At 40.9% G+C, this 18,109-nt stretch overlaps 1 protein-coding gene across 5 annotated transcripts in view; it reads right to left on the bottom strand.

Moving 5' to 3' along the window:
• The window catches only part of PAM (peptidylglycine alpha-amidating monooxygenase), a 126,956-nt gene extending 109,288 nt beyond the window's left edge, over positions 1–17,668 (bottom strand). For 4 of the 5 annotated variants that reach the window (XM_085214215.1, XM_085214217.1, XM_085214218.1 and 1 more), the window contains exon 1: positions 17,532–17,668. The gene's annotated coding sequence lies outside the window, so the exon portion shown is untranslated. The remainder of the gene's footprint in view (positions 1–17,531) is intronic. The other variant, XM_085214216.1, reaches the window with a different exon arrangement.
• Positions 17,669–18,109: the final 441 nt, after the last annotated feature.

Below are 18,109 nucleotides of genomic sequence, written 5' to 3'. Positions count from 1 at the left end.
GAAGTAGAGTCCTCTTCTGGGTTCTTTACAAGACAGACATGGGTACTAGAGCATTTCCACCAAAGGTAAGAAAAGATGGTGAAGGACTGGAGCATCAATTCTATGGGAGAGCTTGGACTGTTCAGCATGGAGAAGATAAGACTCAAGGGCAGTTCTTTTTGAGACTTATAGAGAGTGCAGTGTAGAGCCATGTTATTTTCAGCTGTGCCCTGTGTCACAAGAGCTAACAGACAAACTGAAATATAGCAGGTTTCCTCTGAACATCAGCTAGCAATTTACAGTGGGAGATGACTGAGCACTTTCAGGTGCTCACCATCCAACTCTAAATAAATTAGCAATAAATTGAATTAATTTTCCAAGTCTAGTCTCTTTTGCTTGTTATGTTGATAGCAAGCCATTCATTGCCTTTATCTTGACCCCACGCTTTTCTAACTTATTCTTTCTCTCCTACTGAGTAGGCAGAATGAGAAAGTGAGAGTATGGCAGCTAGACAAGGCCATGCAGCCACTCAGTCCATCAAGATTTAAAAACAAAAAACAAAACAAAAAAGCGGGCCATGCCATTTCTAAGTGATTGGCAAAACTGCTCACAGACCACGCTATGCAACTTTAAAACAAAATAGATCAATTATGGATGCCAGTATGCCAACACACCTTCAAGTGTAAGCTCAGTTTGCAGGGTGTAACAAGGTGAGCAGGTGATGGAAAAGAAATTACACTCACACAAAGAAACTCAAAATTTCTCCTAAGCAAGCTGACACACTTGTATCTAGGTCAAGTCATCTTAGCAGGGATGAAAGAGATGAAATAAGACACAGATGGAAATCTTCATGATTTGAACATCCTCAAATGAAAAAAGTCATTTGATTTAGCCAAAAACCAGAATAACCATAAGGCATCATGGCACTGCTGTGAACATACAGCTTATTAGCGTTGACTGACAGAGCAAATCTTACATACTAGTCAAAAATATATTCGATTTATCAAAAACAGTTGTTCCGGGACACATCTAATACAAACTAACACAAGATATTAGGTCAGTCTAAATAAAGAAAGCATACCGTTTACAATAATGGCCTTCTAACTTTCAATAAAGCAATGCCTCAGCGTTGATTTCCCTAACTTGGTTGATTAAAGACAAGCTACAAAACTACTCCATATTAAGTGAAAGTACTGCATGACAGACATAAAACAAGAGGGAAAAAAGGTGCAAATCTCAAACTGTAAACAGAATAGAAAAATGAAATAAAAACTGTAGAAAACCAGGCTAAGTTGAAAAAGCTGACCATAGATGAACAACTGCTTCAAATGAGATTTCGAATACATAGTTATGAAGCTGAGAACTATTTTTAATTCTCCTGGAAGAAAACAAAAGATAAAAAGATAAGAAGTTCTCAATAAAGTAGCAGATCAATGAGATCACCTTCCATTAATAGTACTTATCGATAAGCAACTGTTAAAAATGGGAATGTGGGAAAAAATTAAACCAAAAAGCCTAGAAGCATCAACCACAACAGCTCTCATGTTCCCTACTTGCAAATTAGGATAGTACTGTAAGAACTGCACTTTGCACTTCCCCTCCCATTCTCCACAAAAATATAAATACTCAGATTTGATACATATACAACACTGCAAAGAGGCAAGGTCTAGCTCCAGACCCAAGTACCTCAACTAACAGACAGAAAATTCCTTTTCTCTTAATGCTATTTTCCCCCCCCTCCTTCCCTTCCCTCCCGCACCTCCCCCCTCCCCCCCCCCCTCCCCCCCCCCCCGCAAATCCCTTGCTATTGTAACAGAAAAGAAATGCCCCAATTCAAAACCAGATGGGGAACTGTCTGGGTATTGTGAGGGAAGATACAGTCAATAGAACAACTTTCAGGGAAAAAAAAATGGTTGAAGAAAAAAAAAAAAAATCAAGGGACAGGGCAACATAGATAGAAGGACAGTCTGGCTAACAGCAGGGGAGATGGAGATCCCAAGTCACAGGGCCAGGAAATAAAAGACACGAGAGGCAACTAGCTCTTCCCCCAGACAGAAGTGTCCATTAAGTTTTCTCCAGAAAGATCTTGACAGCATCAAGAACTTCAACAAAGGTGGTTTTAAGCCACAGTTACCCCTTTTCTGGCACACATTTGTCCATTAAATTTGTACCAACAGACCTCTGTAACTACAGGCAGTATCTTACAGTTGAAGCTGCCAACATTGTAAGAACTGAACCATGAGAAACTCTCATATTTTTACAGCAAACGGGAATTCTACAAGAATCACTCAAGTATAACAAGGAAATTATTTATAGTCTATTTTGCAGGCGTATTTAGTACAAACATGTCCCCTAAATGGATAGTCAGAACAGAATCTGAATAACAGTGACCTAATAAAGTAGCTAAATAACAAGAACGCTATTTATAGCTGCAAAAATCTGCAAATTGCCTGAAGATGACAGAAAACTAAACTTATGCAAATAAAGAGAATTGAGTTTGAGATTAATTAAATCATTAATCCTTTCTATTTGCAAGTCATTTTCAGAAAACTCTTTAGCTTGACTTCAGGAAAGAATTGTAAGCGCAGTATTTTATACAAGTCATCTTCAACATTTTGACATTGCTTCTGTATTCACAAGAAAAAAAACTCCTTAGTTCGCAGTCTCTGAAGCATTTTTCCACTCCTTGCTGAAGTTGGTTCTCCAGTGCAATGTCATTTTAAAATCTCCTTGAGACCATGTTATTCTTCTACTGTCATACAGGATCCCGAAAAGGTAAGATGCTGGGCTATGAAGCCCCAGGCAGGAAGTCTACCAAATTTAACACAATTAATGGAATATTTTTGATCAAGGCAACGTGCTTTTGATTCACTTTGATAGGTTTTGCCAAAAGATACTACAGAGTACAGCTAACCTCATCCAGAATCCCTCACACTAAAACAAAACTTTTTGCTCTGAGTTGGCAACGTGTAAAGCCTTGGTACAGATATTCTAAGATGTCTCATCAATAATACAGACCCAAGAGAATATCTTATTATTGCTACACTCTCCTAAAGATCTATCACCCTTTTTCTTTGAGATATAATATCAGTCCCAGCAGTTTTATAACTTTTTTTTTTTTGTCAGTTTTAATTTTGTAGGAATGGAATGCTGTTTCTGCATTAGATATTAAAAAGGGGGAATTGATCTGAAGAAGTAGAGCACAATGTACTTGTATTTTGTAATTTGTCCTTAGAAATAGCTGATGTGAAAAAGTAGAAATACCATATATGTTAGTAACATACTTTAGAAATATAGTTGCTGAATTGTGTGATTAATTCTTGCTGCAAAACTGCAATAGTTTTTAAATGCTCCAAATAGTATAGGTATAGTATTATGGGCTAGAAAGCATATTGTAGGGCTATTTGTTTGGATAACAGACTCTCAGCAAAAGAAAAATAGACTTAAACATCAAAGAAGCCAGGGCCTCTACACAAGGCTGGATTGCTTGCTCTGTGGGTAGGTTCGGATGCAACAGGCAGGCATCAAGATACTCCCCACTATCCTCTGTCCGAGCTTATCTCTATGCAAGGACGAGCAAATGTCCAGAAATAATAACCAAGTGTTGAATGAGTAAGTGTGAGAACTTAGTGATACATGCTTAGCTAGCAAAATGTATGTTTAGCCAGTATCCGTATGTTTAGTTGAGCGTTGGGAAGATTGTGAACCTGAAGTACTCAGCCAATGAGGAACCAGGGGAGAAAGAGATAAGCGTTGAGTAATAGGGCATAAAAGAAGTAAAGCTGTTTTCTGCATGCTCTCCTGCTTATCTCTCTGCCTTATCAGAGATAACATCCTGATAAATTATTTGGATATTTCCAACAATTTTACACAATTCAAGTATAAGAAATGGCAATAAAGAACCATTTGTAATGGAAGCTGATTCCCCTTAAAGTGACAGCTGCACAAAACTTCTTGCTAAGACAAGAAGTAAGACAGATCTACTAGGTTTAGTTCCTATCTAGTGACAGGTTCTGGATCTAGAGTGGTAACGTCAAAAATGAACTGAACAGCTCAATTTAACTAATATTTAACCAGTGGCAACTACCTCAAAATCAGTAAAAAGTAACAAACAAACAAAAACGACATTATCTACAAAAATACTTAGTTTAATTAATGCACTAAAAAAGATTTTAAACAGAACTTGCAGATATAGTATGATACAGTTCTCATAGGACACACTTCTTCAAAAGCCTTGATAATCATTTAAATCCCACCCTAAGAAAAAGTTCACACAATCTTGAATATGCACTTTCTCAAAACTTGCCATAGGAATGCACACTTCCTCAAAAATATGCCACCAAATCTCCTACCTGCACCGCACAGTAACTCAACTACAGTTAGATGCTCATTTCTGTAATCACTGCATAGATGTAAGTTTCATATCAAAAACAGTGCAAAGAAATTCATTTATAAAGCATGAGGATATTTCCAGTAAAATCAAAGACCCATTACGTCGGAATTCTGTTTAGATTCCTGTAAGTAACAAATAAAAAGTAATTTTTTCAGGCTTCTTACTGAAGTTCGAGATTGTAAAATACAATATGTTAAGAATAAAAGGCTCCCATAATAAACCCACTGAGAATACTAACAAGTTTTCCAGTACTTACCTAAGTCTTCTGCTACTTTCTTAAAAAGTGAGACAAATAGTGCTAGAAGCTAATTACTTACTCCCAAACAAGAAGAACAGGATAAACCAAAACTCCACACATTTCCACATATAAAAAATCCTCTTGCATGATGAATTCATGGCCTAATATGAAGCAGAGACATTTGAGGAAAACTGCACCTCTTTAAGGCAGATTTTTCAAAATAAATTTATTTCACTTATCTATAAGGATAGCATATATCAAATGTATACTTGCAATTAATTTCTGAATCAGCAGCTCTTGCAAGAAATAAGCATAAGTAATTAAATGAACATATATATAACTTTCCTGCTATTACAGATAAAAATAGGATACTTCCACAGCATGCTAAAGGATGGCAAAGAAACAACACAGCATCAACAAGTATTATTCCTACAGTGTACAAACTAAACCCACAAAGTTATGATAGATTCAAATGGCAAAGCCAACTGGGGCACACAAAGACTGAATTTATTGCTAATTTACTATAAGTGCCTCAGATCTCCATTGAAGTGCTTCATGATTGCAACGATAGCACATTAATTGACACAGTAACATAGATAAGGAAGTATTGCATTAACTACCTGTATTATTCTCATGAACTCTTAGGGGAAAAAAAAAAAAGGCTAAGCAGTACACCATTTAGACACTTTTAGAAGACTAACATTTGCCTTTCACAGTAATGCACTGCATAAAAATAGTAGTCAGTCTCTAAAAGCAGCTCCAAATCATTGGGTTTTTTTGTTTTTTTTTTGTTTTGTTTTGTTTTGTTTTTTTCTTTTAAATTCTGTTTTTCTGCACAAGAAAGACTGGCAGGTCTTCACTCAGCTCAATTAGTTCCAAAAATGAAATGACATTAAGTAAAAGCAGTGAAAAACGAAACAATAGGCATCCCACAAATCCCCTATCACATCAAAACAATACCGTAATATGGACAAAAAAAAAAAAAAGACAAACATAAGATGCCACATGTTCCATCTTTTCAAAGGAAGGTTGAGAAGGTTTCATTACAGCACACTCTTTTTCATGTTATCCAGTCATTTCTCAGGGTGTCTCAAGCCAGGTACAGATAGTCTCAACCCTAATTTTTTCTACCATACAATATCAATATATAAATATGCATGATAGGTACTTCTGCTTTCAGAAGCTACGTGCGTATGGGTCAAAAAAAGAATTTCATTTACTAAATACACAATCTCCTCTGAAAATTTTCATCAATTATCTCTTTTTTAACCTCTAGCCTAATCATTTCAAAATTGCCATACTACAGGATTGGTAGCTATGAGGCAGACATTTTGTTTGAGGATCTTGTGATCTCAAGTGAGTCACAGCTGTTCTGTGTTTGGGCCTTGAACTTAAGGTCTGTGAAGTCCATGTATAAGCATGGGCATCTACTTTACGGGAATCTGCTCAAGTGTCCCACAGTGCCCTATGCAGGGTGCTGGTATATGCAATGAAAGAGATAACAGTCAAGCATGTCAGGATGTGATATATAATATATACACTCAGTATAGATAAACTTGAAAAGAATTAGTCAAAAGCAGTCATTTTTAACTTTATTCCAGCTCATAAGTCCCAGAAGACAAAGAAGACAGGAAACCTACTTTATGTGTAAAGTATAAACAAGCAAAAGGGAAAAAATAGACCACAAAAAAAAAAAAAAAAGAGGACAACTGATAGACTGATAGATTGATTGCACTCTTTCCTCTCCCTTCTCTGGGGAAAAGGTGAGCATGTCAGTACCAATTTATTACCCCAATCTTGTCACTGTGGTACACTGCAAGGCATAAAAAATCCCGACCAATTGACTAGTTTTGGGTAGCGAAGTGCCACAGAGAGCTAATGAGCCTTGCGTTCCACTGGACACTAGAGCAGCCAACCAGTGCAGTTGAGTGCTCTAAAGTATGCAGGGACTGAGATCACAGTACTTCACAGACACCTATCCCAATAGCAGAAAAATAAATTGATGAAAATTAATGCCTTCAGGAGAGGGAACAAAAGAAGCCACTTGTGGGACCAGTGATAATACAAATGGCTCTGACCTGCCTTTTGTGGTGAATATATACAGGATATGGCTTGCTGGCAGGCAGAAACCTCCATGACAAGGTAGGGAGGCTGCACAGAGGATACAGAGATCACCCACACAGCTAATCAGCCATCTGAGGCTGAAATAATTTTGAGATCCTGCTCTTCATTCAGCTGCCCCACTTGGTGAACAAAAGTATCTGACAATTACCAGATAACAACAGCTGGCTATTGACCATCAGATCAGGCTGTCTCATAGTCGTAGGACCTGATTGCCATCCTTTTCAAGAGAATTGCGTCTGAATCCATGACTCAATCCAGTGCTTATCCTCAACAGTTGAGTTGCTGAGAAACTGCAAGAGCAATCTGCATTCTCATGTGAGGCCAACAGTACATAGTGCTGCCCCCTAGTTTGCCATGGGCTGGCAGCCCTGTGTTTGAAAAACTGTAATATTCTTCCTGCATTATAAAACATTCAACTCTACAGAGAAGGGAAGACTGATACACATCACTTATATAGACTTCTCCAAGGCCTTTGCCATGGATCCATGTGACATTCTCAGGGATTCGAAGGGTGAACTATTTGGTGGATAAGAAATTGGATGGATGGCTGCAGCCAGAGAGCTCTATGACCAGGAAGAGGCCTTCGATGACTAGTGCTCTTTATCTTCAGCCTAGACAGCGAGATCAAGTGCACCTTCAGCAAGTTCACAGAAGTGGGCCCACATGAACCTAATGAGGTTCAACAAGGCAAAGTGCAAGGTGTTGCAGTTGGGTCAGGGCAATCCTAGATACAGACAGAAAAGAACTCATGGAAGAGAAAAGGACTTGAGGGTTCCAGTGGACAAAAAGCTAGGCACAAGCCAGCAGCATGCTCTTGCAGCCTGGAAGACCAACTGTACCCTGGGCTGCATCAAAAGAGGAGTGGTCAGCAAGAAGAGGGAGGAGATTGTCATCCTCTGCTCTGCCCTCTTTAAACCCCATCTGCAGTGCTGTGTCCAGGTCTGGGGCCCCAAGTAAGGAGGGATGTAGAACTGCTGGGAGCAGTTCCAGAGCAGGGTTGTGAAGATAATCAAAGGGCTGGAGCACACCTCTTTAATGAAAAGGTTGAGGGAGCTGAGCTTGTTATTTTGGAGAAGAGGAGGCTCCAGGAAGACCTCACTACAGTCTTTCAGAATATGCAGTGGGCACATTTTAAAAAGAGAGAGAGTGAGATTGACTTTCTACACAGTCTAATAGTAATAGAATTTCTAGATTCAACCCCCATGCTATATGCAGGGTCGCAAACCACTAGACCAGGCCGTCCAGGGCCACATCTAGCCTGGCCTTAAATGTCTCCAGGGATGAAGGGATGAGGCATCCACAACCTCCTTGGGCAGCCTCTTCCAGTGTGACAGCAGGACAAGGGGAAATGGTTTTAAACTATAAGGGGAGATTTAGATTAGATGTTAGGGGAAATTCTTCACTCAGAGAGTGGTGAGGCACTGGAACAGGCTGCCCAGAGAAGCTATGGATGCCCCATCCCAGGATGCATTCAGTGTCAGGTTGAAAGGGGCCCTGGGCAGCTTGATTCAGTGGATGGAAACCTTGCCCACAGCATGGGTATGGAACTAGATGATCTTCCATCCTAAGACACTGTAAGGACTATTATGTAAGGACTACTGGCCCCACGGAGTAAGAAATGGGAGAAACACTGAGTAATGCTGCTGATACCACACAAAATCATGCCTTAGGACAATAATCCCACAAAAATTTAGAAATTTGACAAAGTAGCAAAATTTGGAGGGATAATTCAGCAGGGTTTTCACAGAATGATATCTGAGTCAACTACACAAACCAAATCTATATGGAAAAAATGCAGACAAAAATAGAAATACAGAAGCTCACTAGCCTTTTGGGAAACACTGTATACTGCATTTGATCCAAATACTAAGATTATTATATGGCAAGGAAAAAAAAAAAAAAAGGGGAAAAAAAAAAAAAGCTGTTTCCAAGGAAGCAGCTTTGGGCCACAAAGTAGCCAATAAGCCTTTCAAGCTTCAAGTCGTAGCATCAAATAAAGCTCATTGAAACCTATGACAACAAAACAGACAAGGTAAATACACAGTTGGACTTTTGGTCTCGGACGTTGATCCCATCACTGCAAAGCTAAAAATCTGGGCTGCTTATTCAGTCCTAGCTGCAACATAGAGTCACCCAAAGAGCCAAGGTAACTAATAATAGGGCTCCCAGTTTTACAGTGGGTACTACTAATTGACTGCAGTCAGTCCACTGGGAAGGCACAACAGACCAGTACTATGAAATGGAAGTGGTGCATTTCTGCATGGCCTCTACTAGCCAAAACAGACTAAGTTCTTTACAGGACAAAATAGCACAAATTGGCCTGGGTAATGACAGCGTCCATCTACAATCTGATCTGTCTCCATCCTGGCCAGAGAATAAATGCCACATGAGCAATTAATCCAAGACCAGAAGCAGAATGTACGGTTCAATGATCAGTCAGGAAGATAACATGAAAGAGAAACAGCAGCCTTTAAAATGGCTCAGCAAGCCTTGCTAGCCTAACGAAGGCATGGGAGAAACAGCCAATATGTCAAATTGATGGCTGTGACTATGGCACTGGAAGGACTGACAGCTAAAGAAATCTTCATACTGACTCCTGGATGGTATAAAGTGTAGGCCAGCGACGTTTAGCAGATAACTGGGTAATACACAATAACCCCCTCTCTAGGATCAGAATTTGGAAAACACTTGGCCACATCTGGCATACACATTACACTGGAACTTTTCCAAAGAGTCCGGGTTTACAGTCGGTAAGTAGCAAGCACCTGGCTGTACTGCCTATTGCACCTGCTGACAATTAAGGCAATAGTGAGATACTCTCAATTTATATTTAATCAGATAATGGTTCACAGGAAATGCTATCCAGAAGTAGACCAGTTAAAATCAGGTAACATGGATTTATCGTACATCCCATCTTTTTCATGGAGCTAGTTTAGTAGATAATACTAATACTTAACTAAAAGAATAATTGTGAATTCTTCTCCCTACACACCTCATGTAGAATGGGTGAACAACAGTGGAGCAAGCAGTACTAGTTCTGAAAAGCAGAGTGAAAGCACAAAGTTCCACCAGTTACCAATCATTGTTAGGCCAACACCATACAGAAATGTCTGAAAACGAAGTTTACCTTGGCAGAGGACAGACAATCTTGTTTACACAAGTCTTTATCAGGCAAACTGATCTCTGCCAAAAGGCTGGTGCAAGGGCCAGAGGCAACGCTCCTAATCTTGAAACGCTCAGCTGATACTTTTTAATACACTCCGCTTATTTCATAAAAAGATACTATTTCAATCTGTTTTGCAAAAAGTGGAATCGCACTCTCCCAGAGAAGTCTCTGCACTGCACTAGTCCGCAGCGACACCTGTCGGCAGCCTCTGGATTACAATGATGTGCCAAGTCCCACCTGACAAGCGTATTTTGAGGACAATGGATACTCAGGCTGGAACTAAAATATGCATGTTTAAGTAGATGTCTGCGCTGATCACCATCTGGAGGTGCCAGCAATGGGAACCTAAGAAACAGGGAGACAGCCACCATCTTTTCCTGCCACTAAGATCCACAAGTCTTGATGCTTGCAAAGACGGCTAAGCATTACTGACCATTTACAGTCAGAAAAAATGGCTATTTTCATCATAATTATCATCATAATTGTCCTCAGTTTATACGAGAAAAGGTTATCTCCACAATGTCACTACCATCACAGCTTGTGACTTACGAGAGACACAAAGGATGCATCAGAACCTCCATTATCATTCTCTGTGAATTTCTAGAACAGCTACACAATGTACTGTTTTGGAGAATTGTTATTTTAAGCACACAGACTAAAACACCCAGCTATGTGTATCTTGCAGTCTCTTATAGCATCCTCATAGTTAATGTGATAAAAAAAAAAAAAAAAAAACAGTCCAGAAAAACCGTCTACTGAAATGACTAAATTGACAGGCTCAAATGGCTATGATTACTAGCACAAAGCCCATCTGGAGGCATAAAACAAAATACAAGATGCTTTCTTCTTATAAGCTTGGCAAATCATGGGAACACAGTGCCCAGAGAAAACGTGACGTTCATGGATGTATTCAAAATCCAACCAGACACAGTCCAAGGCAACCTGATTAAGTTGACCTTGCTTACATGGGGTATGGAGTTGTATATATTATATAACCTCCAAAGGCTCTTTCCAATATTTTCCATTCTGTGATTTTGCATAAATTTCACTGGGAGAAAATTATCCCTCTAAGTGGTGAAGCAAAAGAGGAAGAAAAAAAAAAAACAGTAAGCATATTTTTGCTGTCAAAAAAGAAACGAGAAGAAATAGATAACACTTTAATTAACATTTTCATCAACTGTCACAAGTAATAAAAGCCATGGCACATTTTAACTATATTTCCTAGAATTAGGTACCACTATAAGGTCTTCTGAAAGAATTACTCTAAATTAACAACCCAAAATTAATAATTTTATGATCAAAATACATTAACACTGTTTCAGCCAAAACATCAGTAAGCAACTAAAAAGCAAAACCTATTTGTTTAAATCAGGATAAGAAAAGATGTATTAAAATCCACTAGAAATCCTAATCTCTCCCACAGTGAGATTAGGACTCTTAGTATCATGCAATCCAGTTCCTTAAATTAAGTTCAGGGTACAGCATGCACAGAAAAGAATTAAAATCAACTGAATTCAACTACTCCGCAGTCCAAGGAAAACCAAGGGTATCTCATGGAAGTCTGAAACAGAGCACTGGTGGTATAAAGCGAACTGTAGCTTTCCTCCCACTCCTTCCCTTCCCCTCCTCCCCCAGCCCTTCCCTTATAAACAAATTACTGAATGCATATAAAGTGATCTAATAAGCTCTGTCGTCTTCATTCCTTAAAATATTCAGCTTTAAGATCCATGAACCAGATCCAAGGAGAAACAAAGTCTATTCAAGCAAAATAATCTCTAGCTTTCCAGAACCAAAAACAATCTCAAAAAGATAAGCACTGTTGTTGTAGATACAACGTTGGGCCATAACCAACTTAAATATCTGTAAAAGTACACTTTCACAATTAATTGATCCAACTGAGGATGGGACAAGGAGGAATCTGTATTCGGTAGAAAATTCTGTGGCTCCCTGAAACAATGCAGTAAAGAAGTAGAACAGTGGATCACTAACATTGGATTGTGATTGCTTATTAACAAATTTCACAGAGCAAAGCACCCAATAATTATAGATATAATCTGCAAGTATGGAATTTGGATATCTTTTAAACAGCGTTTAATGCCTCACTTCACATTAACTTCATGTTCACTGTTCCAGTGATCTCACATTTTTCTGCGTGCTGGCTTTCTACAGTGGAATTATCTTCATATCAGCTTTCCTTCTTCTCCTTGGTTCACCCACTCCTCCTTAAATTCTCTTCCAATCTTAGTCACTATTCTCTTCAGAGAAAAACAGTATCGCAATCGTAGCATGGATGGGATCACCAGCAATTCTCAAACTCTGCCAACATTATAGACTACCTCCAAAACTTACTGTGGAAAGTAGCATACAACTTTTATTCTTACGGTTGACCACTCTCTTGTGGTATTTGGAAATACACCTTGGAACTACTACTATTTAGCATCTATATACCTACGGGCAAATTCACTTCAGTTTTGATGAAGGTGTCTTAAATAAAATAGAATCAAATAAAAGAAGAAATTAAACAGATTGCTAAGTGAAGAAAAAACAGAGACAGAAAGAAATGAAAAGTGGATTGCCCAAAGAAACAAGTTAGGAATTTATTTGTTATATTTGGCAGATGCTACAGTTGTTTATAAACAAATAAAAGATCCTTTCTCCAGACAAAACAAACAAACAAAAAAAGCTGCAGTACTAGTCTAGGGGGAACTGAATATATTTTCAGTCCCAGTGTAACTTGAAAAATTATTAGTTAAGCAAGAAGGAACCACATTAGAAAATGTCTAATCCAACATTCAAACAATAATGCAGCAACAGAGTTTAATCAACTTGGACTGATCAAAAAAATATACATCCTTAATAGTTATATAAAGAAAACTGGAATGAAACACAGAAGTATGTGTATAGAACCTGCTGAAGCAAGGTTGAAATATTATTACTTATTCTCAGTAAGTCCAGAATATCACAAAAAATCTGGAGATTTTGAGAATCAAAACAAATACTTGAATTTATGTTTATGCCAACTACACAGACTTTTCTTACTACCACTTTATCAGCTGAAAAGATATTTCAGATAACCACATAATAAAAGCTATCATTACATATTCATAACAACAAATAATAATAAAAAGTAATTTTATCTGTTCCAACTTCACTCCATCACAGATCTGCTTATATTAATGTCACTGTCTCCATCTGGAATACCAGACACAGTCCCAGTCACAATACACAAGAGAGATGTATTCAAGCTGCATCCAGAAGGAGAAAAGGCTACTAGGTTCACAATAAGCTCTTAATTTTCCCAGCAACATCACAAGTGAGAGCCTGGATCACTCAACCTAGCAATATAAAGTCTAAGACAAAACACGATTATCCTTCATAAAAAAGCTAGAGCTCGTACAAATCACAAGTAAGAATTAAACTACTGCATCATACTAAACCAGAACAAACGAACATGTGAGGACAAAGAGTTATTTTAGGCTAGAAATGTGATGAACATTTTGGAAACGTGACAAAAAATAAAAACAATCCAGAGCATGTCCTAATACGAGTAAGACTTTTATTATGAAGATTGGAACACATGATTTACAGGCCTACAATAGAAAGCAAATGCACAACTGATCAAAAATTCATCTGTATACTTGAGGAATAAAAGAAAACTACTAAACATATGTAGTTTAATAGTGGTCATTCAGGGTTAATGAAGCATTGTGCCTCTAAGAAGTACAGTCACAATTCCCAATTAAAAAAAAAATTCACAAATCTTAAGTGTAACATAAATACTTCTCTTAATAATCCATTTGCATTCTTAAGCATTAAAGATCTGAGGGCCACACTGGCACAGAAGATTGTGAAAATGAGTAGGCCACTTTCAGCCTCCAATGGGAGCATCAGAACAAATACTTTCGTACGTTAGTTAAGCCTTGACTAACCCATCACACTGGGGATCACAACACAGATGATACAACAAACAAATGTTCAGATCCATAATGCACTTCTTTTGAATCAACCTTTCAAATCATAGAATACTTGGGCTGCAAGGGACCTCAAGGAACATCAAGCTCCAACCTGCCACAGGCAGGGCTCCCAACCTCCATATCTAAAACTAGACCAGGCTGCCCAGGCCCCATCCAATCTGGCCTTGAACAGCACCTGGTGTGGGGCATCCACAACCTCTATGGACAGCCTGGTCCCTTCTTTTTGTAGAGACTTTTATGGTAAATATTATAATGCCATACAAAGAGCATGAACGTACATCAGCACAGACTAAAATAACCAGAGCAGGAATAAGACAAATGATATAGATGCTGCAAATAAAGAAATCGAGAATAGTCATGAAATCCAAGAAAGAATATTGGTAACTGAGGAACTGGCAGGCTCCGGTAGAACATACAAGAGTATACCACACATGGGAAACCACAAATACATGGTATGACTCAGCCTTACCCTCACCCTTCTTCATCAGAAGAGAACATAAACAGAGCAAAGATCATCCAAAATCATTATCAGTCACGAATAACCCAAAAGACACAATGAAGACTTGATGGCCAGCATCCCTTACTCCCTGGTCAGGCTGATGGGATACCATCAGTCCTGATACTCATGAACACACGGGTGTGAAAGAATGAGAAGGAAAGGACGAAAGACCTATGAGACAATAAATGCAAATGACTGAAACGGGTTTTGCTCAAAGTAAAAGTTATGCTTCTCTCTGAGCAGTACAATACGTAAACTGTTTTCACCTGCTTGACCTCATCGGATTTATGTAGTCTGTTTGGCTACTGCAGAACCATGGAATGTTAAAACATGCCCTTTTCCTGGAGATACACTTCATAAGAAGTTCAATTCTGCAGCCTGAACAGAATGGAGGGAGCAAGAAAATGTTTTACTGCAAAAACCCACAATATATGCTCACAATTTAATCAGGAGCTCACAACACATGATATCGTGAAGACAGAGCTCTTCCAACTGATGACTGTGAAGCCTCTTCATCAGACAGAGGTCAGGCTGCCTATTTCTATTAACTACATCAGAAAAGCTGTCTTCCTGTTGGCATCTCTACATGTATCTACGTGCACATCCCCTGAAGACTACTTTTACATTTTGTTCACATTCTCATAGGAGATAAGAAAGGTGCAACTTGTTTCTCAATACAAAAAACAAAAACCCACAAACAAATAACAGCGTAATAGAGATTTACATCTAAGGAACAGCAGTACTTCAAAAGCCAGTACTGATCATGAATTTTGATTCCTGTTTATGCCTATGTTACCTACGCCTTTGTCAGTACTTGTTCTCTGCTTACACGGCCACAATCTAAATCTCAGTCTTGTGTGAGCTCATCTCCTACTTCCAGAAATTTGTCATCATCTTACATACAAAGCCCTCCTAAAATGTTACCACACTTTGTTTTAACACACGTTACAAGATAGTCAGTTAAGTTTTAAGAAATCCAGACACAAAATATCTTTTCATATTAAAACTTTGCATCCTTCTGTAGAAAGGTAATGAATTGCTGTTCAGAAAAGAAATGTTTTAGCTTTCTTCAACCTGAGCATATTTAAGACTGACAGGAGATTGGAAACCAGTCCTTTTTCAAAGAGAAATGAAGAGTATTATTAAGGAGTAAGGTGTAAAGTCTCACTGTCCTTCAGCACTTCGAAGTATTTCAGTGTTACATATTCTCACTGATTGCCTTAAAGATAACAGACAAAAAGTTAAAGTGAAAAGAAAAAGAGCCGTATCAGGGAGAGGGGAAGAAAGGGTGCCATTAAGCAGAGTTTTAACCTACATGTATTTCAACTGTTTCCATTTCCTTCAAACTGCAGCTTTCTGTTGTCAGAAAGTACTTGCCTCGCTCAATCAGACCTCCAGACCTCTCTTTGTACCACTGACTGTATGTTGGGACAGCACAACCACACATAGAAGCATCCCAGGAGCTTTACTGAATTTTTCATCTCAAATACCAGAGAAGGAAGACCAGCAAGCCGCAAGGTGACTTTTAGAAGCAATCTTCATTTCATTATAACTGTATCCTCACATATGCAACAGAGATACTTCCATCCTATGGCCTATGTGAGGGCTGTGGAAATCCCAACTCCGGGCTCCCTTTGAGGAATGTCCACGCATGAAAACAGAAGGGTGCCAAAAACAAGCTTGCATTCAGCATGCTTGTATTTCTCACCACAGCTCCCCAGGATCCATATGCAAGGAATCAAGAACAAAGTCTACCTGAAACTGAACATTTTGTGAAATAAAATGTGAAGCAGAGAAACAAGATCTGAAAACATGGATTCCTTTGCATCCTGCTCTATCCAGCTTTCAGTGGACTGGCAGTTATCTTACTTGACAAGAAAACCAAGAGGTGACTCAGAGTTCTGGCTCAGATCCTCAAGCCCTCATGCAGCCAGTCCACCTGCAGCATCACTCAACCTGGGGTGCTCAGAAGGCCAAATATGAGCCACAGATGCTAGCTGGAGAAAAAAGAAAAAAAAAAGAAAAAAACACCCCAAAACAAAACACTTCTCTTAGTTAAAATTTTGAGATTGAGCACTCAGTTAAGATTTTGGGATTGAGATGTACTCTTCCAAAAACTACATTTCTCGCTGACGCTTTCAACTACTGCAACTCATGTGAAGAGACACCCAAATCTAAAAGAAAATAGAAGGCCCTATCCCTCCTCGCTGACATCTCACGGGAGGATCCGTGACAGCGCCTGCCTCCTTAAAGCTGGACTCGCATTGCTGTGCCGGACACAGAGTCCAAGAGCAGCAGTGGACTACAGCCCCTTAACGCCGGTTCCCCTTCCGCGCTCCGGACCCACGCGCTCCCGCAACGGCCCCCGCGCCCTGGTCCGCAGCTATTGGCGTGTTCGCGCAAAGCGAGAGTGGACAGGGTAACAAATCAACTGCAATAACCCGCACGGACAGACGCGCGGGACTTAACGCAAGAGGTTAAAAAAAAAAAAAAGCAAAAAAAAAAAGCAGAACAAAACAAAACAAAAAAATCCCGCACAGAAAAAAGAAAGGAAAGCCACTCCCAAGGAGCGATGGGAGCCATAACATCGCAGTTTAAAATAACTGAAAGTCTGGAGCACCGCGGACACGGCTCCGTGCCACCCGCAGCGGGCAGGGCCCCAGCGGCACGGGCAGCGCCCCGCTCGCCGCCTCCCAACACCGTCCCGCCGCCGCCGCCGCCGCTCCACCGGAGCCGCCCCGCTCCGCGCGGAGGGCGCTCGAGGAAACTTCGCCGGTGGGGGAGCGCCCGGTCCGGCCCTCGGTCCCAGCGGCACAGCACAGCCCGGCAGCACCGCAGCGGGACAGCAAAGGCGGCCCGAAGGCGCCGCGCCTAAGGCGGCTCGGCACAGCATGGCACAGCATGGCACAGCAGGGATCGGCTCGGCACAGCCCGAGGAAGAGCAGAGGCACGGCACACGTGCCTGACCGAGAAGCCAGGCAGCCGGGCGGCCGCCGCCCGAAGGATCGGACCGCCTGCCCCAGACGGGACCGGGACCGGGACCGGGACCGGCCCGGCAGCGGATCCGGGGCGAAGCGCCGGGACAAAGCTATTCTCCTCCCCGCCCCACCCCGCCCCGCTCCGCTCCGCTCCCGGGCCGCGCGCAGCACGGAACTCACCAAGTCGAGAACAACCGACCACGGCCACAGCCACGCCGCTTCTCTACTGGCGGCAACCCCAACGACACCGAGAACAACCGCGCTCCGCCGCCGACGCGACCCCCTTCCTGCCGCCGCCCCGCCGCCCCGCCCCGGGGCGTGTCCCGGCCGCATTGGCCCCGCCCCTGCCCGCCCTGTGCGGGTACGCGGTGCAGCTCACGTCGGCCTGTGCGGCGCGGTCGCGCGGGCGGCTCTGGGGCTCCACGCGGTGCTGCTCGTTCGAAGTGGGGCGCCGCAGACGGGGCACCGAGTGCCTCCAGGTGCCATTCTCAGAGCAGGTGCGGGCCGTGCCGAGAGCCACTCGCACTTGTGCCGTATGAACTGGCTGGCAGTCAAACCAGTGTGCTCTTTGGTTTAAAACACAAAACTGGTTGGTCAGGCGTTGTTCTGCCTCTTCCAAGTTAAAATAATACATCAGTGCATAAGAGCAACTGGCTCTGCTCTGAAAACAAGTTTGTGTGCTTGAATCTTCCATATAGACCAACTTCAGTGCAGTGGTCAAGGCTTTACTTGTTCACTTGAAATATAGATAAGCAGAA

This window comes from Meleagris gallopavo, chromosome Z, assembly GCF_905368555.1.
Source record: "Meleagris gallopavo chromosome Z, MGAL_WU_HG_1.1, whole genome shotgun sequence".
Lineage (NCBI taxonomy): Eukaryota > Metazoa > Chordata > Aves > Galliformes > Phasianidae > Meleagris > Meleagris gallopavo.
The sequence above is the reverse complement of the archived record's forward strand: the minus strand, read 5'-3'. Positions and strand labels throughout refer to the sequence as shown.